Here is a 27,376-nt window from a genome sequence, read left to right as displayed (position 1 = left end):
TCATCCCACTGTCCCACATTGTCACCCTGTCCAACCTTGAACTGCCCCTGCTCCATCCTTCCACAGGCATATAGACATTGCACCTGTGCTACTGAGAACTGGACTCTGCCATGGACATTACTCCACCCCCACCCATCACCGTTTTACTATCACGGACCTATACGCAGCACTTAAAATAAATCACCAATTGCACTTCAAATGTCAGGAGTCTGCTTGTATTCTTTACAAATGTATTACACATAACGGTGCAATAATGTTCATTTACATTGTGATGACAACATACCAGTGTCAATAAGCATTAGTCCATGGGCAAACAAAGCAGAAGTCACGCTGTGGGTCATACAGCTCTGAAAAGGGAAGGGAAAGTCAAAAATCAGTGAAAATGAACTGGGGGGAAACACAGAAAGTAGAGATGCAGGAGGCCAGAAGTAAATGTAAAATGGCATGGGTGATTCTTACCTGGGTGCTACTGAAAATACTGTTGTATAACTGTGTCCCTGTTGTCCGTGTCGTCCCCGTCGTCTTCCTCCTCTTCACTCTCCACAGGCTCCACAGCTGCTACAACACCACCATCTGGACCATCCTCCTGCAGGAAAGGCACCTGGCGTCGCAAAGCCAGGTTGTGAAGCATACAGCAGGCCACGATGATATGACACACCTTCTTTGGTGAGTACATGAGGGATCCCCCTGTCATATGCAGGCACCTAAACCTGGCCTTCAGGACCCCGAGGGTCCGTTCTATAATCCTCCTAGTTCGCCCATGGGCCTCATTGTACCGTTCCTCTGCCCTGGTCCGGGGATTCCTCACTGGGGTCAATAGCCAAGGCAGGTTGGGGTAACCAGAGTCACCTATTAGCCACACACGGTGTCTCTGTAGCTGTTCCATCACATAAGGGATGCTGCTATTTCGCATGACATACGCGTCATGCACTGACCCAGGGAACTTGGCATTTAGATGGGAGATGTACTGGTCAGCCAAACAGACCACCTGGACATTCATCGAATGGTAACTCTTTCTATTTCTGTACACCTGCTCATTGTCTTTTGGGGGTACTAAAGCCACATGGGTCCCATCAATGGCACCAATGATGTTGGGGATATGTCCAAGGGCATAGAAATCACCCTTCACAGTGGCCAAATCACCCTCCTCAGGGAAAACAATGTATCTCCGCATGTACTTCATCAGGGCAGACAACACTCTGGACAAAACCTTAGAAAACATAGGCTGAGACATCCCTGATGACATGGCCACTGTTGTCTGAAAAGACCCACTTGCCAAAAAATGGAGTACTGACAGCACCTGCACCAGAGGGGGAATCCCTGTGGGTTGGCAGATGGGGGACATCAGGTCTGGCTCCAGCTGGGCACACAGTTCATGTATAGTGGCTCTGTCAAGTCGGTATCGAAGTATGATATGTCGTTCTTCCATTGTCGACAGGTCTACCAGCGGTCGGTACACGGGAGGATTCATCCTTCTCCTCGCAAGTCCCAGCGGACGGTGCCTAGGAAGGACAACATGGAGCACAGAGTCAAGCAACCCTCAGGTTCGTTCCCACAGCTTGCACATTACACGATTCGCTATGCATTGAATGGCTTGTATGAGTGGCAATGCAAGGCCTAGGCCTGTGTGACGCAGTAGAAATCAGGCCATGTGGGCCCTTGAAATGGCGGCTGCCTGACCTGTGAAGTGTGACAGTGGGATGTGAGGTCACTGTGCTGGCGTGGCTCACTGTGGCGGTAGGCGGTCGAAGACCGCGGCCCAAAGCAGCATTGGTTAACATTGAACCCTATGGGTCTCAGGAGCCAATGACGATGTGCGCCGGCGGTCGCGGTACGCACGGCCGCGGGCGTGACCGCCATTTTCTATCTGCTTAATCACTCGAGACCTGATCATCCACAGGAGAGGACCTATACTGCAAGTGCTGCTGTGACCTCGGTCTGGAAGAGACAATGGCTGCTGCGACTGGGGAAAGGGCCCCTGCCTTCACTTCAGAAGAGTTGGAGAAACTTGTGGATGGGGTCCTACCCCAGTATGCGCTACTCTACGGTCCTCCAGACCAACAGGTAAGTACACTGGGTGCACGTTGAATGGGCTATGCCTGGGTTGTGTATGGTGGATGTAAGATGGTGGGGTGGGGAGCGAATGAGGAGTGCAAGGCACGACAGATGAGAGCATGTGCCACATGGCAGGGTTGGGGAGGGGGGGCAATCACATCTAACATGCAGAAAAATGTTGAAATTTCCTTTCCCACCCTGTACATGTCAAATAGGTCAGCGCCCATCAGAAAGTCGACATTTGGCGTGCCATTGCCAAGGAAGTCCGGGCCCTGGGGGTCCACTCAAGACGGGGCACCCACAGCCGAAAGAGGTGGGAGGACATCCGCCGCGGGACCAGGAAGACCGCCGAGTCACTGCTGGGGATGGCCTCCCAACATAGGAGGGGTCCCATTCGTACCTTGACCCCCCTGATGTCCCGGATCCTGGCGGTGGCCTACCCCGAATTGGATGGGCGCGTGAGGACATCACAGCAGACACAAGGGGGTGAGTACCAGCACATACTGCTATCTTTACGCGCAGTGGAGGTTCCTGGGTGGGGGAGGAGGGCTGTGGGAGACATTAGGCCAGGGCGCTTTCTGTAGTGTAGTCCCCTCCTTAAGGCATGGCCCTGTGCCCCCGCCCCCCACCTCTGTAGGGTGCCAAGTACACCAATCCATGGTCCTGCATCGCCCATGTGCGCATATGTTGTCCATAGACCTGTTGGCCTAGTCACAAGTACTGAGTAGTGTACCCCGATTGCGCGGCGTAGTGCATGAGGCTCCTGTGTCTGTCCTCTCCGCCAACGGTGTTGACAATGCATGCACTCAACCTGTTTTTATTTCTCCCCCCACCCTTTTTCTTTGTCTTCTTGTGCATGTGTGCATTAGCATCATCAGGCGGAGGAGAATTGGCATCGGAGCACGAGGGAGCTGCAACTCACAAGGCCCCGGTGGGCCATGCTACAGACACCGAGGTCACCAGTGATACGGAGGGCGAGGGGAGCACCACAACGGGACCCGTGGTGACACCAGCGACACCGACACATCCTCGGAAGGGAGCTCCCTAGCGGTGGCGGCAACATCCGGGCCCCCCGCCTCTACAGGTACAGCCGCCACCCAGCGCACCAGCTCTGCCCTCCCAGCAGCCCCTCAGCCTTCGCTCCGTGCCCGCTCGCCCAAGAAGGCGGGCATCTCCTTCGCCCCAGGCACCTCAGGCCCTGCCCCTGTTACCCCTGCTGCCCTCAGTGCGGAGGTCATTGACCTCCTACAGACCATCATTGTTGGGCAGTCTACCCTTTTGAATGCCATCCAGGGGGTAGAGAGGGAGGTGCATCGGAGCAATGCATACCTGGAGGGCATTCATTCGGGTCAGGCTGCCCATCAACGATCGTTCAATGCTCTGGCCTCAGCACTGACGGCAGCCATTTTCCCTGTTTCCAGCCTCCCTCTTCTATCTGCCTCCACCCTGTCTCTGTCTCCTGTTCCTCAGCCTATCCCATCCACACCATCAGACCAGCCTGCACACACCTCAACACCCAAGGGCAGCTCATCCAGACATAAGCACCACAGATCACACAAGCATTCACCCAAGCAACACCCAGATGCAGACATGCCAACAGTCACTACCACCCCTGTGTCCCCCACCTCCTCGTCTCCCTCCTCCCTCCCTGTGACATCTCCACTCACACCTGCATGCACACCACCATCAGCCAGTACTTCCATCACCAGCACACCCTCCAGTACAGTCCGCACACGTGCAGTCACCACCCCCACTGCCATTTACACGTCCCCTGTGTCCTCTCCCACTGTGTCTGTCACCCCCTCTTCCAAGACACACAAACGCAGGCAGCCACCCACCCAACAGCCAACCACCTCACGACAGCCTACGTCACAAGCACCTGCACCCAAAGACAGCACACCTGACTCTCCTACAACCACATCCTCTTCCTCCACTCCCATACCCACTACACCTACCCTTTACATTGGTCCTAAAAAACTTTACCTCTCCAAACTTAACCTCTTTGCCCCACCTGACCCACCCCCTCCATCTGCTAAGAGTTCCAAGAGCACCTCAGCCACCACCAGCCCTGCTTCAAGTGTCACCATTGTGCAGGGGTTTTGGAGTCCACCCTTTCCCAGCACAGATACATCGGCCAGCAGCAAGGGAACAGCCAGCCCCCCCCCTGGGAAGAGGACCGGTAAAATCAGGGGCCGCCGCGAGAAGACTGACACGGCTGCCCCCAAGGAGCGAAGTCCTGGGCCCTCACCTGCCACAACATCCAGGGGAGGCAAGGGCCAGAGAGCCTCATCGAAGGAGGGCAAGGGCAGCAGGGCGGAGAAGTCAGCCAGCAGGGGCGCGGACCAGGAGGGCCCCACAAGCCCCATCCCGGGTGTGAGGGAGGACACCCACGGGCCCAGGACTCCGTCACAGAAGGGTCCAGCAACTGCACGGTCGGAGGGCGACTAAGCAGGGAGTCCTGGCCAGGTCTGGCTCCCTTGGATGACTGGAAAAGCACTGCTGAAGAGGGCCCCGCCGTGCAGAGAGGCACGGCTGAAGAGGGCCCCGCCGTGCAGAAAGACACCGCTGAAGAGGGCCCCGCCGTGCAGAAAGACACCGCTGAAGAGGGCCCGCCGTGCAGAAAGACACTGCTGAAGAGGGCCCCGCCGTGCAGAGAGGCACCGCTGAAGAGGGCCCCGCCGTGCAGAAAGACACTGCTGAAGAGGGCCCCGCCGTGCAGAAAGACACCGCTGAAGAGGGCCCCGCCGTGCAGAGAGGCACCGCTGATGAGGGCCCCGCCGTGCAGAGAGGCACCGCTGAAGAGGGCCCCGCCGTGCAGAAAGACACCACTGAAGAGGGCCCCGCCGTGCAGAAAGACACCGCTGAAGAGGGCCCCGCCGTCTCAAGCACCACTCCGCTGGGCCCTTCCTGTCAAGCACCGCTCCGCTGGGCCCCGCCGTCTCAAGCACCGCTCCGCTGGGCCCTTCCTGTCAAGCACCGCTCCGCTGGGCCCTTCCTGTCAAGCACCGCTCCGCTGGGCCCTGCCGTCTCAAGCACCGCTCCGCTGGGCCCCGCCGTCTCAAGCACCGCTCCGCTGGGCCCTTCCTGTCAAGCACCGCTCCGCTGGGCCCTTCCTGTCAAGCACTGCTCCGCTGGGCCCCGCCGTCTCAAGCACCGCTCCGCTGGGCCCCGCCGTCTCAAGCACCGCTCCGCTGGGCCCCGCCGTCTCAAGCACCGCTCCGCTGGGCCCTTCCTGTCAAGCACCGCTCCGCTGGGCCCCACCGTCTCAAGCACCGCTCCGCTGGGCCCTTCCTGTCAAGCACCGCTCCGCTGGGACCCGCTGTCTCAAGCACCGCTCCGCTGGGCCCTTCCTGTCAAGCACCGCTCCGCTGGGCCCTTCCTGTCAAGCACCGCTCCGCTGGGCCCTTCCTGTCAAGCACTGCTCCGCTGGGCCCTTCCTGTCAAGCACCGCTCCGCTGGGCCCCGCCGTCTCAAGCACGGCTCCGCTGGGCCCCGCTGTCTCAAGCACCGCTCCGCTGGGCCCCGCCATCTCAAGCACTGCTCCGCTGGGCCCTTCCTGTCAAGCACCGCTCCGCTGGGCCCCGCCGTCTCAAGCACTGCTCCGCTGGGCCCCGCCGTCTCAAGCACCGCTCCGCTGGGCCCTTCCTGTCAAGCACCGCTCCGCTGGGCCCTTCCTGTCAAGCACCGCTGGCCCATTGGCAGTCCCGGTTCTGTGTCGGGCAGTCCTTCACGGCGCACTCTGCCCACCATGCCTCCTCCATGACCAGTGGTCTCTGTAATCCACCTGATGGACTGTGGCTTTGCACTCCCCAGGATGTAACAGTGGGCAATCCACCCACTGTAGAGACTTGTGAGACTGTGGCTTTGCACTCCCCAGGATGGCACGGTGGGCAACCCACCCACTGTAGAGACTTGTGAGACTGTGGCTTTGCACTCCCCAGGATGGCACGGTGGGCAACCCACCCACTGTAGAGACTTGTGAGACTGTGGCTTTGCACTCCCCAGGATGGCACAGTGGGCATGGTGGACCCTTCGTGGATCTGGCGTCGTGGACTCATGTGGCTGAGGTGCCCCCCCTTCCCTTCCCCCTGAGGTGCCTGTAGTTTTGTCATCTGATGCCCCAGCAGTGTTCTCTCCAACGGACTCAGGTCTCCTGTGTGGGCTTTGCCCATGTGTTGATCCACTTTGGCCCACGGACAGTGGAAATTTAGGTGACTGTGCAGGTCTTATTGCCTATGTTTATCGGTTTCGTTATTTTCTTACTTGTTTTTTTACTATTCATATTGCTATTTTACCATGACTTCAAAGAACCTCTTATATACATAAATGTTGTTTCTCACTTTAATTATGTCTTTGCATTATTACGGGGGGTTTGGGTGGTGTTACTGTGACTTGGTGCTCTGCATTGGTGTGTAGATAGTTGGGGGGGGGGGTCGCACATGTGTGTGCCCGTAAGCTTTCCTCCTCCCCCTCCCCTGTGTCGTAGGTGCAGTACTCACCGTTGTCGTCTGCGCCGGCGTTCGTACTCGTGGTAGATGAGCAGGTAGACAATAGCCGGTAGGATGTGTAATTCGGGCTCCATGCTGTCCTCCTTCCTCGTGGAGTGTGTATAGGTGAGCGTTTTCCCGTTCGTAGTCTGTTTCCGCCGTGTTTTTATCGGCGGGGCTCCCGCCCCGGAAAAGGTGGCGGATTGGTGAGTTGTGATAGGGTGGGCGGTGCATTGTCTGCCGCCTGGCTGTTGGCGGTGACCGCCGAGCTGTTTGTCTGTCCCACCGTGGCGGGCGGAGTGTTAAAGTGGCGGGCTGTGTTGGCGGTTCCCGCCAGGGTCAGAATACCTTTTTTTTGACCGCCTGCCTGTTGGCAGGTTGGCCGCCGCTTTATCACCGGCCGCCAGGGTCAGAATGACCCCCATAGTGTTTGTAAAATAGTTTCCATGTATAAATATTTCAAATCCACCAATCACCATATCAGTATTTTAACACATAAATCAAATAAGTACAGAGTTTACAAAGATAGCTTTTAATGTTTCAAAGCTTTTCATTGCAGGTAGTAACAAGCCTTTTCCAAGGACTATAATAAGACACTTTCTGAGCTTGATCAGCTCCATTGCTGACTCTTATAATTTTAAGCCAGTTTGAAAACAGTAAAAAAAAAAATGCATATCTTAGTTTTCAGATTTAATTTACACAAACATTTCCCCCTTATTAGATGTAGCCTTTGACATATAACCCACAGTACTCCTTCCACAATTAATTCAAAATATATGCCTCAGAACATAGGGCGGGACGGGCGGTTTACCGCCATGGTTGTCCCGGTGGTTTTAATCCTCCAGGGCAGCACTGCTTGCAGCGCGGCCCAGGGGATTATGAGTCCCCTTCTCGCCAGCCTGTCCATGGCGGTAGAGACTGCCATGGAAAGGCTGGCAGGAAGGGGAGTCGCGGGGCCCTTGGGGGCCCCTCCACTGCCCATGCACTTGGCATGGGCAGTGGAGGGGCCCCCAGGCACAGCCCCACACTGCTTTTCACTGTCTGCACAGCACCCGTCGCACACCATTAGGAGCCGGCTCCCATATTGCGACCGACACCCACGCTGGGCTGGCGGGCGGAAACTCTGTTTCCGCCCGCCAGCCCAGCGGGGATGTCAAAATGGGGCCAGCGAGAGTGCGGCCGCATTGGCAGCCGCTCGGCGGTACAACCTTGGCGAGCGGCCTCCGCCGCCCGCAAAGGTTTTAATGAGGGCCATAATTTCTTAACCTTGTGTAGCCCAATACATCTACATAGAGAAACACATCCTATAGGACCACACTGCAGTAGGGAAACAGCAGATGGTTTATTTATTACACACATCAATTTCTCAGGCTGAGAATGGCGAATTTCCCTTTTACTTATGACTACATTGGGTTAATGTTTGTACAGATACAGTTTTGGATGAATGTAGTGTCTTAAATAGTAGTTGATATTGAACCCTGTCAAAATCTCTTTTTTGACCTGTTATTCAATACATCATTGTATATTCAAGACCATGCTCACTCCTTTTTTGTTCTTTGTTTTACCGTGAAGAGTAGTGCTTCGTTCACAATATTTTTGTGCACTCACAAGGGCAAAGGTGGTAAAATCACAGATGGAATTTAGTAAATCAGGGAACCTAATAATAATACTGGTTTCCAGAAAAATGCACTTAATCATGTGGATTGGGCACTGTGAGGACTTTACTTAAGAGTAAGATGGATTGGTAGGAGGGCACATAGAAATAATACAGATAGAAACCAATGATTTAGATAGATTGCCGCGCATGCTACTGGGGTCTTTTCTGAATCCCGAGATAGAAGACAATCTATGGAATTTGCATTAGAAATACACACTAACTATGGCCCTCATTACAAGCTGTCTGGTAAATAGGGTGATTTTTATCGCACTTTATAAATTCCATCTCCGCAGAGTCGACTTAAAAGGGTGGGATAAATACCACCCAGTTTTGATTTATTAGGGAATAAATTCCAGATTTTGGTGCTTCCTGCATCCAAATCTGCTTGTTCCCCCGACAGATATCAGCAGATTGGACCTGCGGATATTTATCATCAAAACCCATAATTGTGCTTTGTGCAGGAACAGGTGTTACCACACAAATAATAATTAACCTATACTCTCACTTGTAAATCAGGCCCATTATGATTGCATAATGTAGTACTAACTTGATCCTCTTGGGAGTTTCTGTAGTGTTACTACAGATCCCACTGTCATAATTTCAATGTTTGCAAGAAGCATCACATTGAATGCTCTGTACACTGTGTTGAGCTAGGATTGTTTTCTTGGACATTCCTTGTTTATTCAGACTATAGCTAACATCACTATAAGTATAGAAACTCACCTCCTCCTCTTGTAAGTCTGTGCACTGTGATCTGCAAGATGGTTTGGGTAAAGCTAATCTTATGTGTGCTTCTGTGTCATCGACTGCTACGTGTTAGAGGCTGTGTTTCGTGTTGTAAAATAGAGCTAAGATTATTGAGATACAAGGGAAACTTTCAAAGCCCACTCTTTGGCTTAAAAAATTATTTTTGACAGAGGTGTGTTCTAGACTAGTTGTTAGAAGTCAAAAGCAGCACAACTGGACACTCTCACTTGGCTGCCAGACTCAGCAGGCTAGCAGGGGAACTAAAGATGTACTTTGCCTTGTAACTTCAGAAGTTGGCAAAATGATCGACACAGATATTAAAGAGGTCTGTGTTAAAAGGTAACTTGCTCCCTTAGGGCATAAATCACAAGCACATGAAGTAGTTGAAATAAGGTTTAATAGGATATAGGTTACAGGAGAATCACCCCAGCCATCCCCTCAAGCCTGACTCCAGTTGAAAATCAAATTATCACATTCCCTTGAAAATATTGCCCACCATGAAGTTCCAGTAGAACGTGACACAGCCACCTTCCATTTCAATCCACTCAAGAACCAAGTTACCACACACCTACCTCTCACATAAATGATAAATAATACTCTATTCATAAAATGCTGTCTACCTTACATTAACAAAACATAAATAAGAATACACATAGAGTAATGTTACAACTAATGATAACACTAAAAAAACATGTTTAGTGTTTCTTCTCACATAAACAATAAATAACATTCTATTAATAACAATAAGATGACATAACATTACCAAAGCATAAATAATAGTTTACATAGATTAACATAACATAACTAATAGTAACACTAAATAACATGTGTTTCATGTGTCTAAGTTTATCTTACATACCCATCATACAATAATGCTTCACCCATCGCTCTCATAATGCTTCAAGTACCCAGGCGTCTTCACCTTACTTTGATTCTTTCTTACATCAGAGTTTACTTTCTTTCAATTGTTTCCTTTGTTCTCCCCCTACTTCTGTTTTCCTTTCTATATTTTACCAAGACCACCATGTTGATAGTACACACCCTGGTGTCAGTGGTCTTAATAGCATTCTTAAAATGTTTTATTATTTGTATTGGATCTGGGAATTTGATGCTGACCCGGACATACTAATTCTTATCCAATCCAATCCCCTACTTGCACTTTGGTGACTTTTACTATTTTCTTTTCATCAAACAATTTTTTCCTCTCCTCCATTGTCTTCTCCTCTCTCCCTTGTCGAGGCAATCTTTCACTCCTATTCTCACATTTCACATTCACCCAATAGGGTGTCATTACACTGTTCTGTTTCCTTTTCCTTAACAATTTAAATGGAGATTTCCCAGACACCATAAATGTGGAGTCAACTGACACACCTCTACTTTTCTTCATGTGTCTTCTCTCCACTCCTCCCCATTATCCCTGCTCATTCTAATAGTCTCCTCTAACACTCTGTTGAAGCGCTCTACTACACCATTGGCCTATGGGTGATGTCACCCACATTTATTTTGTTTGTTCTTCTCTCATCTAGAAACTCCTCCATTTCTTTTGAGACCAACTATAACTCATTGTCTGTAAACAACACACCTGGGATACACTTCTTATTGATGAGTTCTTTGAGAAATGCCACCACATGCATGTTTTTCACTCCCTAAATGAAAGACACTTCTAGCCACCTTAAGAATAAGTCCATCAATACGATGACATACATGGATCCTATCTTTGAGTGGATCTGCCCTAAAATATCCAGTGCAACTTCATCCCATGGACCATCCAGTAACTTTTGTAACCACCATAGGTTGATCTCTGACTTTCACAATTTTGTCACTCATCATGTTTTCTACACACACTCTAACTAATCATATTGCTTCCATGTCCATCCCTGGCCAGCAATAAATTGTTCTTAATTTCTACTTAGTCTTTGAAATCTCCAGGTGTCCTTCATGTGCCAGTTTCAATGATGCATTCCTTAAAACCACCAGTGGCACACACTTGTTCCTCTAAAATAAAAGTCCCTGTTTCTCTGATAACTCCTCCCTTACATTCCAAAACATCTGGCACTCTCTACTCTCACATCCCTTCTTACACCAACCAGACCTCAACAGTTTAAATACTGCCTGTATTTCACCATCCTCACAAGTAGCTCTCCTCTACTATTCTCCAGAAATCGCTATACCCTCTATAGCACACACTCTCTCCTCTTCTTCCAGCTCATCTTTTCACCCACCATATCTTCATCATTTGCCACCAATCTTGACAAAGTGTAAGCCACTACATTTCTTGCTCATGGTAAATATTGCACCACAAAATTATACTCCTGCAATGCCACTGCCTATTTAGTGATTGTTCCTGCACTGAATCAATGCCTTTCTTGTGGAATATCTCCCTCAGGAGCTTATGATCTCCCTTAATTTTCAAGTTGTATCCCTATAGAAAAGTCCTCATTTTCCTCACAGCCCAGTATACTTCTAGGGCTTCCCTCTCAATTACAGAGTACCTAGTTTCCAGTCCATTCAAGCTTCGTGATGCAAACATGATAGTTTTGGTATTACTCCACTCACCTTGCATCAATAGCACTCCCAACACATTCACATTCACATCAGTAATCAATGTGGATTTAATGTTGGGATCAAAATTTCATAGATTAGGGGCTGCAGCTAATTTCTGTTTTATAAACCTGAACTCCACAGTACCCATAAACTTACACGAGGATGCATGTTTCTCAAATTGGTGACGTAATTCTCAACAGATTCTGCCCCCTTTTGTACCATTCTACCAAAATAGTATTTCTCAAGAAAGGTACTAACATTAGGCAAGTAGTGGTTGTCTAACTTCCTTATACACAACTCATATTCATTCAACTCTGTTGCATCACTATCAGACGCAGCAGGAAGATAATGGAACACTTCCTGCCCTTCAGAACCAAAACAATGCAATGAAAGCTGTTTTGTGTTCAGAGCTCCATGAAGCTCCGCAAACTTTGCCATATCTTTCAAACGCCTTCTTTCACTTGTTACATTTTATAGTGGGTTGACCTGGCGATGACAGATAGAACACAGGTGCAGTTATGTTATGCATGGTTTTACTGCTTTCTATATCAATATCAGTTACCCCCACACCGTTAATTACTGTTTCCATCACAAGTGCTTCCTGTTGATCTGAAAAGAGAAAAACTAATAGCTGTACCCTACTGTACTCTTCTTCAATGCCCTTTTCTCCAAAGATCTCCTTCCTTCTGGAGAGGCTTGTTTATTGCTGTTAGTGCACATGCACCACACAATAGTCACTCACAGTTGTTCTGGTATACCACTTGTCTATACTGTATTTGCAGAACATGTGCTTAAAGGCTTTAGCATGAAAGAACCACAAAGTAGTCACCCTCAGTAGAGCTGGTACACGACTCGCCTACACTGCACTTGAAAGAGACGTGCCTATCACTGTTAGTGCACAGACACCAATCAATAATCACCCTCAGCTGATTAAAAATATGAATCTCTACCTTATTCTGTTCAAAGGTGTGTCTGTCACGGTGGGCGGACAGGTACAGGCATGTCCACCAATCAATAATCACCCTCAGCTGATTAAGAATTTTAATCTGTACCTTCTTCTGTTCAAAGGTGTCCCTGTCACCAAGATTGACGCTGTGAAAGCAATGAGTGCTAATGAGAGCAAGCCGAACTCCACAAAATGGCCACTACAGTGTCAGTTTATGCTACTTTCCACAGGAAGTTGAGATTGTTTCTTTTGCACATGCATGAGGAGCATCAAGTTGACGATTCACTTACTCGTCTTCAAGAGAAACACTGCACATGCTAGGCTCGTGGTAAGTCTCCCTCATGCTGGACCACCGACCAGGCTCATGTTCAAACACCCTCATGCCAGGGCCTTTCAAAAGATGTGGGGCCAGATGTAGCAAAACAAAAAATTGCGAGTCGCAATTTGTAATGCAAGGAAAAAAAACGTTCCGAAATAGCGACTCGCACCTGGACTCGCAACGCAGTGTGCGAGTCCGCAGATTGCGAGGTCGCTTTTTGCGAGTGTGCAAAAAACGAACTCGCAATTAGCGAGTAGGTGTCGCAAATTGCGATTGCCTTGAAAATTGCTTACAGGTGCAGCAGAACACTCCAGAAACCACACCAGAACACTCTGGAAACACTTCCTGGCACATGATGATGACATCACAGCCAGGAAGTTTACAAATACACCTGGGAGGAGGGAGGACCACACCCTTTTATAACTGCTGAATTTCACACAGGACAAACAGCAGCTGCCATGGAGGGAACCCCAAGAAAGAGGAAGCTCAAATTTTCTGAGAGGGAGCTGGAGGTGCTGACAGAGGAATGCTGTCAGCACTATGATGACTTGTTTGGGAGAGCAGCCCACAATGTTCCTGAGGCCACAAAAAAACAACTGTGGCAGGACATCCAGGACAAGATCAATTCCCTGGGGGTGAGCCATAGGACCATCGATGACATCAAGAAGAGGTGGTATGACCTCCGCTCCCGGACCAAGGAGAGGGTGGCTGAAAGGCTCCGGGAGATGAGAGGCACAGGAGGGGGACCATCGTCTGTGCCACCACCCACACCCCTGGAAGAAAGGGTGGAAGAAACCTTGGAGCAGGAGGCATTGTCTGGATTTGGGGACCTGGACACCTCAGAGCCCATCACATCAACCGGTGAGTACCATGTGATATGCCTGTACCCCTATCAATGCCATACCCCCACCCACCATGTACTCAGGGGCATGCACAACCAAAATAGCTCCATTTCAGGGTAGCAAATGCCAGAATGATGCATTATGGGAAATGTAGTCAAGTAGGCAGTTCATAGGCAAATGTTTATTAGGAAGTGTGCAATAGATAGTAGACACTGACAGTCTGTTCCCCATGTCCCACAGGTCTCCAGCAAGACACCACCAACACTCCAAGCACCCAGGCCCATGAGGACACCCCAGGACCCCCCAGCACCCCCACCTGCACGGTCAGCAGCATCCCTGCAGTAGCCATACCTGCTGCAACAATTCCGCAAGAGGCTGCCCCAGCAACAGGCAGGGAGGAGACAGGTGGAAGCACAGGGCAGCCACCGCTGCGCAGGCGTCGCAGGTCAATACCATCTGGGCTGCAGTCTGCATCCGGGCTACTTCCTCCAACCACCAGTGAGGCACATCTGCTGCGTGGTCAGCGCCTGCAGAACAGAATTTTGGGAAGAATTAGTGGTGTGCTGCACCGCTTTGTGCGCAACAACCATGCCAGCATGCAGCACCTCAACACACGGATGGACATGATCTGCAGTAACACTGGGGACCTTGCCCTTGCCATGAGGGAACTGGCGGGAGGACTACTGGCCCAGGCAGAGGGTGGGCGGCGCAGGGATCGGCAGATCATGCACAGACTGGACAGGATGGCCACATCCATCGGCAGGCTCGCCATGAATACCACAGGCCTGTCGAGGAGGACAGTTGGGCTGCAAGTGGAGATGGGCCATTTCGCTGGGGATGTGGCAAGGGGCCTGGGACGTCTCACCCACATTATCGAACTGATGGAGACATGGGAAATGTCGAGGGCCACAGGGGAAACACCCCAGGACAGTGAGGAGGGCTCAACAGTGAGCAGTGTCTCTGTCACTGACAGCAGGGTGCTCAGGAGTGGCAGGCAGAGCACCACGGAAGCAGCAGGGACCAGCCAGGCTGGCAGGAGGGGCAGAAGGTCTTAGAGATCACCCTGGACCATTAAATGTGGCACATGACGTTAATGTGCCACATGCCTGGTTGGCATTTTACTGCCCATGGACAATCTTCACTTGTGAATAGTTTATTTAATACACTAATAAAACAGTTATTTTTTTGCCACTTAACAAATGGAGTTTTTGGTTAATAGGTGAGTATGGTTGGAGTTGACACGTACCGTCCAAAATATTGTGTTGCAATGTGTTCCCGTCTCAGTCTGCCTTGATTTGCCAAACTCCTATCCCCATGATGGCGATGTGGTTGTTCTTGCTCTTCATCATCAGGATCTGGGTCTGCAGGGGTGAGAGGTAGCCCACGTCGGGTGGCTATGTTGTGGAGGATGGCGCATGCGACCACAATTTTAAATGCGGTAATGGGGGTGTATTGGAGGGCACCTCCACTGCGGTGGAGGCATCTGAATCTTGCCTTCAGGAGTCCGAAGGTGCGCTCAATGAGGTTCCTGGTCCTCTTATGTGCACTGTTGTATTGCCTCTCTGAATCATTGCTGGGTGTTAAAAACGGAGTCATGATCCAAGGCCTGAGAGCATATGCACTGTCACCTGTTGGGCACAAAAGTACACTGTTAGGAAGTCCAGATTGTCGTGCACAGTGACCTGTGTGTATGTCTGCAAGTGTCTGTGGCTCTACCTAGGAGGTAATCGTCTCCGAATTCCCCACGTTCCAGGGGTTGATGTATCCCACTATGCCTAAAAATGTATGAGTCATGGGTACTGCCTGGAAACTTAGCTACAATGTCAGTGATGACATAATGGGCGTCACAAACAACCTGAATATTGAGTGAGTGGGTACACTTTCTGTTGCGGAAAATGTGTTCTAGATTAGCAGGGGGGCATATTTGAATGTGTGTCCCATCTACACACCCTATGACATGGGGAAAGTGGGCAATGCAGTAAAAGTCCAGCTTGGTGCTGTTCATTTCTGCCTCATTCCTTGGTAAGTATATGAAGTGGGACATGTGCGTGACTAAGGCATCTAGGAAGGCCCTGAGGAACCTTGACACTGCCCTTTGGGATACCCCACCTGCCACAGCAATGACCCCCTGATAGCTCCCTGAGGCCAAGAGGTGCAGTGAGCATAGCACTTGCACATGCGTAGTGATGGCGCAGCCACGCAGAGTTTGGTGCTCTAGCTGTGGTTTGAGTAAATCTATTAATTCTAGGATGGCTGCGCTGCTAAGGCGGTATTTGTCATAGATCTCATCCTCAGTTTGCTGAAAAAGAGTCTGCCTTGTTCTATATATCTTATCCTGTCTGTGGCCCCTCCTCCTCCTCTGCTGGGCTGCGTGGACTCTCCTTCTCACTGCTATCAGGTATATCTCCGCCATCTTGTGTAACCCAGATGCCTTCTGGGTCTCCTTTTATACTTTCGTAATGGTTACCACCTGCTCTGAGTTAGTGGTAAATGGGACATGCAAAATGGCCTTTTTGCGACTAGTCACAATTTGCGAGTTGCAATTGCATAAGGTTTGTGACTCGCAAATTGCGACTTGGTATTTGCAGGTCGCAAAATGGGGTCGCAACGGATGCGACTCGCAAACGGGTCCCATCGCTTTTTGCGAGTCGGAAATGGGCTTTTTGCATCCCATTTCCGATTTTGCACTGTCTCAAATTGCGATTCTGCCCGTTTGCGAGTCGCAAACCTTTGCTACATCTGGCCCGTGATGTTTGCATGAATGCACCCTTACACTGGATCCTTTCAAAGGATGTTGCTGAGATAGTGGCATTCCCCCCAATGAGCAAGGGGCCCCTCAGTGACAGTTACCATACACAGTGGGGTAAAACTAAAGACTCTTACCCACTTGGGTCAAATCTCTAGCTTTCTCATCTACTACCATGCTGTTCCAGAATTCTTAAACTATCCTTGGGATGCTGAGATGACTTCCCCTTCTTTACTGCACTCTCCAGCTTATTCTGTTCTCATTTTAGATTCCCATGTAGTGGAATTATTTTCTAGTCACCAGTGTTAGATGATAACTTGCTCCTTTAAGGCAGTAATTACAGGCAAATGAAGTAGTTGAAATACGGCTTGATAAGATATAGGTTGTAGGAGAACCATCCTAGCCTACCTCTCAACCTTGGCTCCAGTTGCAAATCAAATGTGCACATTTCATTGAGGATACTCCCCACCATGAAGTTCCAGTGGAATGTGACACAATTACCTCTACTTGAATCCACGCACGAACCAAGTTACTACAGTCTAATTTGTTAAGCTCTCGGTAAAGTCAAAGGATTTAACAAAAGAAGTGCAAAAATGTGAGTGATGTGACCATAAGAACACAAAGAAAGTCCATATTGGTAGCCCTAGCCTTCATTACAGGCATGAACAGCAAGTCCATTTAGAAATAGGCAATGTATACTGCAATTACCTTGCACACAAAACAAGATTATTTACTTTTCTAATACTTAATATAATTACTATAAATCTCAGTGGCATTCATTTTTTAAATATCTGAAGAATTGTGCCTGAGTCTTGCAAGTATTGAAACAGATCATATATGTGGAAGGATCTCTGTAAATCTGCACAAACCCACTATTCTATCTTACTAGGATTCGACTGTCTGACCTGCAGGTTAAATACTGTGTTGTGAAAAACGCTGTGCTGCAACATTTCTAATATCCTCTCGACTGTGATAAAGTGTTGCATATAAAAAATAAATGTCTGCACAAGCACATTTGCATGAACTGTATTTATAAATGCTGCTCAAAGGGACACACCACTTTCCCTTGCACATATCAAAATTCCAGGAATTTTCAAGGGCCAACTGAATGGGATTGAGAACTAGTAGAAGTCAAAAGAGCAATGGGGTTTGCTGCAGGTCTCAGAGAAATCCTAGATGAGTTCTAGGGATGGCAGAGGCCACAGAGGCCACAGAGGAAGGACTCAGGCCTACATACTAAGCAGGCACCAAAGACTCCACCTTACCTCCCCTATACTTAGTTGGAGTAGGAGAAATGTGAAGTACTTCTTTGCTCCCATACCCTCTCAGTCAAACAATGTTCCACTGCAAGGCTCCTACCTCTGGGGCACCTGCTTCTTAACATGCGCCTGACATCACAAATGGCTTTCAGCTGCCCATGCTATATTACTTTCATATATGAGGTGCGCTTACATTGATTCTTCCTCAATGGTACATGTTGTGTTTCTGATGGAAATTATAAATCCCACCACCCCGGCTGTTTGTGTTCTCTACTTGAAAGAACACTTACAGTGATCATGTCCATGTCATGCCCAAATGTCACGTTAGCACTGCCTTAGCATTAAAAATATGACGCTATGGTGGCACTAATGTGGCCCTAGGGGCTTTTAAATCTGCCCCATAGGGTTTTACCATTTATGTTCACGCCATGATTTTGAGGTTTTTTGTTTAAGTCACTAGATGACTGGTTTTGTAGTGAGTTTGAGGACATTTAAAACACAAGATTCTGTTTAAAAATGACTTAAGGGATTGGTTGTAGAGATTATGGGGGTAATTATGAGCTGGCAATCTCAGGACCACCATGTTGGCGGCGGCGGTCATACCGCCAATGGGCCAGCGTTGAAGACCGCCAAATTAAGACCATAGCAGTCTTCCCAACAGAACACAGCCAAACCACCACTAGTACCGCCAGTGCAGACATGCTACCTCGGAAGTCGATAGGCACCTTCAGGCCGGTGGGTTCCGCCAGATATATTAAGAGGCTGCACACCACCAAGGTTTCCGCCGCTGTGGAGCCACCACAAAAACCCTGCTGGAAACCAACTCTATAAAAGGAAGCACCCTCCTTCTGGAACACATACCTGACTCGAGCCACCATGGAACCTGAACTGGAAGTCCTCCCACTGCTCCTGCTTGCACAACAACTCCAGAACCAGCGATGGCAACAAAGACACCAATCGTGAGTAAACACACCCACCTCACACAGGAGGGAAACCCCAAATTACACATGCACACACAACAGACACATCTGAGACAGCTTGCGAGGGCGACACACACGTAACCACACACCTGTATGCACATACTCACACACCTTCATTCACACATGCGCACTCACTCAACATGCACATCCTTACTACACACACCACGGCCAACACACACATGCCATACACACACTAACCCGCAGATGTAGCACCACCACCGACTAACACAACCATCCACAACAGCACCATTACACACAATGACAACACAACCACAACTACACAGACGCTTCATGAAGCAATGTCATTGAACACATCCACATGACAACACATACTAACAACAACACATAACAACACCAGACAACCAATAAATGCAATCACACTGCCATACAACGAAGCATACGTCACAACATGCAAACACCACACACAACGCATATGACATAGCCATCACCACACACACGGACACACACAACAACCACACAAGGGCACATAACTCCACCATTACACATCTCTACACAACCAATACACAATTTTGCTACATACATGCATGTAACAAACACAAATCTTGCACACAGAACACAACAATGACATTAGGACAAATGGAAGGGCCACACCCACACATGCAAGCCAGGTAAACAGCTGGCATAACAAACACACACACACACAAACCAAAGCCCACAAACACCAAACTGCCATGTTGAAAGAAAGGCAGGACAAGTACGTCAACATCGAATCCAACAACATGTTGGGCCAGATATATTAATAAATATGTCCAATAAAAAATATATATATATATATACAAATAAAAGGCCAATGGCCAGTCCAAAGTGCCAAAGGCACAAATGGCACATTAGAGTGTCCCAGCTTGACTCCTGACTGCAAATTGACAGGCAGGCATCTCAGGGATTAGGGGGAGGGCGTGGAGGAGGGGCTTGGGCTTGCGTTTGGGAGGGTGGTCTTTGGGCTTGGGTTTGGGAGGGGAGTCCTTGGACTTGGGTTTGGGAGGGGGGTCCTTGGTTGTGGGTTTGGGAGGGGTAGACTTCTTGGCAGGGGGAGGGGCATGTGCACTGCAGGGGGCAGGCGAAGACTTGGAGATGGAAGGGCTGGATTTGGGGAGGGAGGAAGAATGCTTGGGGGTATCACAGGATGGAAGAGGAGTAGGGGACAGGAAAACTACATCAGGAAATGCTTCCTAGACACACAGATGGCCATGGCAAAAGGGTTTAGGAGTGGAGAGAGAGAGAGTGGTTAGAAAATGTGTCATTGTGGATATTTTGGGTGCAAGTGTGTGCTCGCAATGCTTGTGGGTGCTAGGTATCTGCTGGGTTGGGGTGTCCGGGTGTTTAGGCGTCTTGGGAAGAGGGGGAGGAGGTGCAGGAAGATGCCATGCTTCAAGGGTGACTGTCTGTTGGGATGGTGTCTGCAGGGATGGTAGATGTGCTGCATGTGGTGGTGTCGGTGGTTGTGGTGAGTGCGGATGTGGTAACTGGGGTGGATGTCTGCGGGTCTGAAATTGTGGTGACTGTGGGTAAGACAGCTTTTGTGGCTGGATCTGTAAATTATGGTGTGGTGACTGCAGGTGTAGTGTCTGTGAAGAAGAGGTTAGTGGGAGAGTCTGTGTAGGTAGTGGATGTTGGTGTGTCTGCAGGTGGGTGTTATCTGTGTGGTTGCCATGGTAGGTCTTGTGGTGCTTGTGCTTGTCAGTGGTACCTTTGTCTGTTGAGGTGGATGCATGCCTGTGTGTATGTCTGCTATGGTGGGTTTGGGGAGAGGGGTTTGGGATTGGGAAGAGGTAGGTGGAGGGGGAACAGTGGACAAAGGGAGACTGGCTGCTGTCAGTGAGGAGGCCAGAGCCTGAAAGGATTTCTCGAGGCCAGTCAGGGCACTGTGAGTGCCCCCCAGGAACGCATTGCTCTGCTGGCCTTACCAATCCTTGGATGGAGTTCACAATGGTGGACTGACACACAAAGATGGATCTCAGGAGGCCAATAGCCTCCTCACTGAGGGCAGCAGGGCTGACTGGGGCAGGGGCAGAGGTGCCTGTGGCAAAGTAGATGCTCACCCTCCTGGGTGAGCCGGTACGGGCAACTGGGTGGGGAACTAGAGGGAGGGCGGTACTAGTAAGGAGGTGGAAGACAAAGATGGTGCTGTAGTGGTCCCAGATGGGTCTGCAACCACCAGGGAGTGTCCACTAGAGGAGAATTCTGAAGAAGAGATGATAGATGTGGTTTTCCCCATGGCACTCCCCTCACCTTCCATCCCACTGGTCCCTCGTTCTTGCTGGTTGCAGCTTCCTGGGTCCTGTGTGCTGCTGCGTCCCCACTTGCCTGTGCCCCTTCTCCTTCGCCTCACAATGCTGATGCACACAAATAGAGAGAGGGAGGGAAAGAGAGGGAGAGAGATAGGACGAAAAAGGTTTAACAGATAGGTCTCATACACACTGTCAACAAGCGCATCTGTGACAATACTTTTACTGGCCAGGACATCGCAGGTGCCAATATACATTACCTACATCATGTCACAACATGTCACTACTACTCACACCTGTATTGCAACCCTCACACCTACATCAATATCTAATTGGGACTGCACAACTGGAGTCATCCACACGCTGACTACCAAACTCATTTCTGCTCGCACAGCATGCCCTGGATGCAGTATCAATTGTGTGCCTGTATACACATCAAACCTCTCCATGCCCCGACTACCAGCTAACTGAACAAAACACTTCTGGCCACTACAGTTACATCACATGATCAGACCATGCCCTCTATAAAATATCCATTACATTGGAGACAACTCCACTCACAGACCACAAAGCACCTGTCTGTCCATTACATGCCAGACCAAACACTCTGTACAGTGATGCTAAAATGGAAATCAACACTGAATTGGCCATTACAAGTCAGACACCCAAACAATTGACATCTGCTGTGTTAAATAAGAGTCTGTGGCATAACCGTTTGAATAGTCTGACCCAATCATAGGGCCAGAACAGCAGACACTAAACACATAGATATCACAACTGATCATACTGCCAAGTGCATCTACAAAGGTCCAAAGATCACATATGAAACATCCATACTCAATCAGTGAGTGCAGTGTCACAATAGATTTACTTCAGTAACACACATATTACATCATGGTGCACTTACAATGCCACAACACCTGCAGTCACACCTGTCAGACTGTGCAACATGACAACTCCACCCTCAAACACCATTCCAGAAATTAGAATACCTGTCACAGAGCCAGACAACACACATCTCAGATGGTAAATGTCATGATGCATTAGGCACATATGGACCAACACCACTGCCTGTATACCACCTAGACATCCCACTACTACATGAGCCAACCAGGGGTGACGAAATGCAACATTAGATTCACAACTACATGCCATGTGACATGCAATAGGCCTACCTCTCCTAATCTGCCACTTCAGCATGGCCAAGGCAACCAGAAAAGTCCCATCCCATCAGATGTGCCCCAACTTACCATTAGGACATGATGTAGGCAGTAACTCTTCAATGCAGCATATCAATTGCTAAGCCATTGTCATACATCCCATACACATACCATGGTGAAATATACAAATCCTGTTGAGGCACTTACCACCTCTAATGCCATCCCATTGGTTTAACTGTAACATCCCCACAAGTATTGCACCTAGAAATGCCTTTTGTCTGCAACCAGACATCATCATATGTACATGTATCACTACCCCTGTTTGGCAAACTTCACATACCCTACAGACAGCAAATCACCTACATACGGCAATACAGCTATCAAATCAATAATCCAGTTCACTGAAGGCCATATCTGTTGTGGAACTGTAATGGCAGCCCCACATTCAGTCACAACCATTACCAGTTTGTGATGTATTTTGTCCTGGTGACCAAGCTAGAGTCACACAGTAGCATATAGAGGTATGCTACACAGATGGGCCAGCCTCTGGAAGCCTGGCCACGCTGCCTTGATGAGGTGTGAAGTGGCCTGGGCTGAACACAAAGTAAGTGCCTGGGGGAGGAGAACTACAGCAGTAAGGGGGAAGGCTGCCAAACTGGTCTTCAAAGGCAAGGAAGGACATTTGGAGCAACCCAGCACTTCCCTCACACCCTGCAACCCCAGACAATTAGGTGCCCACTTGATTAAATTAGGAGAGGGTGTGTTTAGGATTTTTTAGCCACACCAGTGGGTGGGCTCAGCCAGATGTAACCTCCAAAAATCAGTTTCAACCATGATGGATTTTTGAAGAATGTTGCTCCCTGGGATTGATTTTTGCCACACTTCCCATCAAGTGCTCATCACAGGGGGAAGGACCCTGTATCTGATTGGAGAACCAGTATGACCCTATTTTTCACCCAGGAACAAGGATAAATATGGCAGAGCTGCACTCACACCTCAGATCCCTACCATATCCCTACAAGAAAGAACTACAGGAGAAGAAGGACTGCCCTGATGGACCCCTGACCTGCACCTGGACACTGCACTCTGAAGGACTGCACCAGCTGCACACACGGGCTTCACCATAAGAAGGACTTTGCCTGGCTTCAACTGGTTCAAGGAGGGACTCACTGTTTGCTACAGATGATAAGTTCCTAACCAGAGTCTCCTGCATCAAATCCTGAAGAACCTGACCAGCTGAACACTGTCCAGTGGCCAGTTTGGAGTTTGAGCCAGGTGCATTCTGGGAGTTGTAGTCTGCATCCTCAAAGAGCAACTCAGAGCTTCTAAAACCTTGGGGTGAGCTGTGGACTCCAAAAGAACCTTAAAAGACCTTCTGGAAGATCCAGAAGTTTGGAGAAGATTGGAGAACTTTTTGGAAAAATCTCCATAAAATGACTGACCTGCCTTGGCGACTTTAACCGTCTTGCCTCAAGTGCGATCTGGCCTGACTTGCAGGTTTGTTCTGCTGAAGAAAATCTCTGAAAAAGTGACTAAGTCCAAACGTAGAAAGTTGACCGGGACCTCCCGAGCAGTGTATCTGAAGAGGCTCCAGGGACGGCAGATCAAGATTCAGGTCCAGTCCAGTCAAAGGATTTTCATCTTGAAAAATAGACTAAGTCTGAGCGTACAAATCTTCACCGAGGGCTCCCACGATGGGTATTCGAGGAAGGGCTCCAGGGAGGTCGGATCGGACTGGCAACTTTGTCCCGCTGTAGAAAATATTAAAGAAAACCACTGAAGTCTGAAGTTAAACTTTTGACCGAGGCCTCCCACTGGCTGTATCTGAGAAGGGTTCGATCACAGTTGGCCTCAAACTTTGACATTGCCCTGGTCGAGGTGCGACCAGATGACCAGATTGGCGCTATTTGACCCTATGTGCTAAAAAACACTAAGGGGGTCATTTTGACCCTGGCGTCCGAGACCGCCAGGGCTAAAATGACGGAAGCACCGCCAACAGGCTGGCGGTGTTTCCTGGCCTATTACGACCGCGGCGGAAGCACCGCGGTCGCACCGCCGGGGTCGGCGGTATTCCGCCAGATTTGCCCTGGCGGTGCTAATCTGCCTGGGCAGCGCTGCTAGCATCGCTGCCTAGGGGATTACGAGTCCCTGACCGCCAGCCTTTTTCTGGCGGTATGAACCGCCAGGAAAAGGCTGGCGGTATGGGGAGTCATGGGGCCCCTGGGGGCCCCTGCACTGCCCATGCCACAGGCATGGGCAGTGCAGGGGCCCCCTGACAGGGCCCCATGTGGCTTTTCACTGTCTGCTATGCAGACAGTGAAAAGCGCGACGGGCGCAACTGCACCCGTCGCACGGCCACGTTGCGGCCCACATCCCCGCTGGGCCGGCGGGCGGAAACTTGGTTTCCGCCCGCCGGCCCAGCGGGGATGTCCAAATGGGCACCGCAGGAGTGTGGGCGCATTGGCGGCCGCCCAGCAGTTACAGCTTGGCGGGCGGCAGTAGCCGCCGCCAAAGTTGTAATGACCCCCATATTCTTTAAAAATTCATATCTTCGGTTCCCCTTATCCGATTTTAATCGTTTTTGTGTCATTTCAAAGATAGAAATATAATCTATTATTATAAATTGGTATGTATTTTTATTGTGTTTTATGTTTCACTTATTTACTGTTTTGTGATTTTTACACATTTATCTCCTAAATTAAGCCTTGTCGCTCGTTGCGAAGCTACCAAGGGTTGAGCTGGGTTTAATTTATTGAGACCTAACTGGACCTAATTGGAGGTTAGTGGCCTACTGCTAAGTATAGGTACTTACCTGCCCTTACCAGTAATACACTTTCCAACACTATCCCTATGTGTGTTTGGGGAGGTGAGTGCTTGAATGTAAGGTGCAGAGTTTACATGTATATTATCTTACATACATACTCACTGCTGGATGCTATATTCACTTCTGCTATGGACAGATTTGTGTTGAGCTATGTGTCCTGCATTCTCCTGTTCTCATGGTATTCCACTCACTGACTGTGTTATGTCAATTAATGCCTCTGCTACCTATGGCTTGAGGCATTCATGCTCATTAGCCCTTGGTAACTGTTTACAGAACAGAGTTTTGCACATGTCAGATGGCAGTTACAGTGATTTGTCATGTATTTCCTGTGACTGGGGATGTAGAGATGTCATCTGTTTTGCCCTGCTTTGGTGGCAATCTACAATGTGCTGGACAACTATGTACTGCATATGTGCTTTGTGTAGCCTTCTATCCAGATGTAACTATGAGTCATAGTCTCTTTTGCAGGCTGGATGAGTACATTTACTGTAGTGTGTGCTGGAATAGTGACTAATTTACATCTGCCCTGGGACACATCTGTTGTACAGTGTCTCCTGAGGTGGATGCCTCCCTCTGATGTCCATAACACTGCCTGTTGGTTTAGGGGGGCATACCCACATAACATTTTGCAGACAAAACTTTTGCACATGTTCAAATAAAGACACATATGTTGTTGCTGTAATTAATAGTGTTTATTGGGAATACAGGGGAAATGTGAACAAACAACCCATGGCGCATACAGTGAAAACAGGTGATGAGTGGGGTCATGGTAATGAGAGTAGGTACCACAGCTGTAGATAGCACAGGTCAAGTGTCCAAGGGCCATGGGAAAATGGAGTAATATCATTGAACAGTCAACAGGGTGTCTAAGTGGCACACATGGGAGAGAAATCAGCAGAGTTTCACTTCCTGGCAGTGGGTTTGGTCTGCGCATCTGCTCCAGCAAGGTGTCTGGATGGACATCCACGTTTGTGGGGGGGTTCATCAGCTACAGAGGGAGGGGTGCCAGAGGCCTTTGTTTCTCCTGGCAGGGCCTCCATTCCACCATCTGCGGCAGATGTGGAAGGCACAGATGTGATGTGGCTAGTAGAAGGGGCCTGTTGGTGGGTGGTAGAAGCATGCAGGGTGGCGTTGAGGTCCCTGAGCACCCCTGCAATGGAGGCTGTGGTGGCACTGTGTCTGAACTGCTGCGTGCCCTCCTGGTGGTATTCCCTCTGCAGCCTTTGTTTTTTCCTCAACATGGTAATGATCTGGCCCATCCTGTCCAGGGATTGTTGATATGCTCCCAGGACTTGGGAGATTGTTTGCTGGTCAGTCGACTCTCTTTGATGCCCCATCCTCTGGCCCACAGGTTCCCTCCCATGTCCCCTGCCCCCATGTGCCTGTGCCCCAGTATGCACACTCCCAGTGTCACTAGGACCTTAATTGTCTTAGGTGGGAGGGGTGAACTCAGGTCCCTGTACTGTGGGGCACACTATTGATTGAAGTGTCCTTGGGACAGAGGTTTGGGGACGAAGGGTTGGCTGTGCTGTTGATGCCACAGGATGGGTGGGTTTGATGTGGGCAGGGTGAGGCAGGTAGTGGTGGACTTAACAGGTGCCCCATATGGGCCAGGCAAGTCGTCAATGTCCAGACATCCAGAAGCGTTGTCCTCACTGGGGCCTTCATCCTGAGGAGGGCTGTCTGTCTCTGGTTTCCTCTGCATGGTGGCAGTGGCAGGTGTACCTGCGGATGGAGTGGGAAAGAGTTAAATTGTGGATGTGTGATTGGTTATCTCTTTGTCTGATGCATACAATGGCTTGACATGATTCCCAGCAATAGCAATGACAGATGCAGCACTGCAAACATTGGGACATGTATACCATGCTCCATTGAGGATTGGTGTCAATTAGGCTAGGTAACATTTGGTGGGTGGTGGGTTCAGGTCCTGTGTGATGGTTCACATGACAGGTGTGACCTGTTTCCTCATGGCAAATCAGGCTTGCGAGATGTGAGTGGTGATATCTGCACATTGCAGCATGGTGTCCAAGTGGGAGTAGGGTATGTGTGTATGCATGCTAACTTGTTCTGTCTGTGCATTTTGGTAAATGAGGTTTACCTTCTTACCTTCTAACCTATGTTCAGTCCATTTCAGGGGTGAAGAACTGGATAAGTGGCCATTAGGTTTGGTGACAGTGCTGTGCTTGGCCTTGTTTGACATTGTGTAGTGCCATTGCATTGCTGTCATTGCCATGTAGAGGTCCTCAGTCGAAGCATCCATATGGTGCAGCTAGTGCAATAGTCATACATGCAAGAGATGTGCTGTGGAGTGGACATAGCAGAATTTGATGTAGATGGGCTAATGCATTGTGGGAGTAGTAGTGATTGTTATTGGCACTGCTTACCATGCACTTGCCAGGAACTGTGTGGCCTTTGGGGCTGGGTGGTAGTGTGGCATGTAGGAGAGGGGCATTAGCTGATTAGGTGGGAGGTGTAGTGGGAGATTGAGTGAATTGGGTAGTGTTTGGGTGGTGTGGAAGCATGCTGGACAGGACGAATGTGTGCCAGGGGAGTGCCAGACCTCT

This window comes from Pleurodeles waltl, chromosome 5 (assembly GCF_031143425.1).
Source record: "Pleurodeles waltl isolate 20211129_DDA chromosome 5, aPleWal1.hap1.20221129, whole genome shotgun sequence".
Taxonomy (NCBI): Eukaryota; Metazoa; Chordata; class Amphibia; order Caudata; family Salamandridae; genus Pleurodeles; species Pleurodeles waltl.
This window is presented reverse-complemented; position numbering follows the sequence as displayed.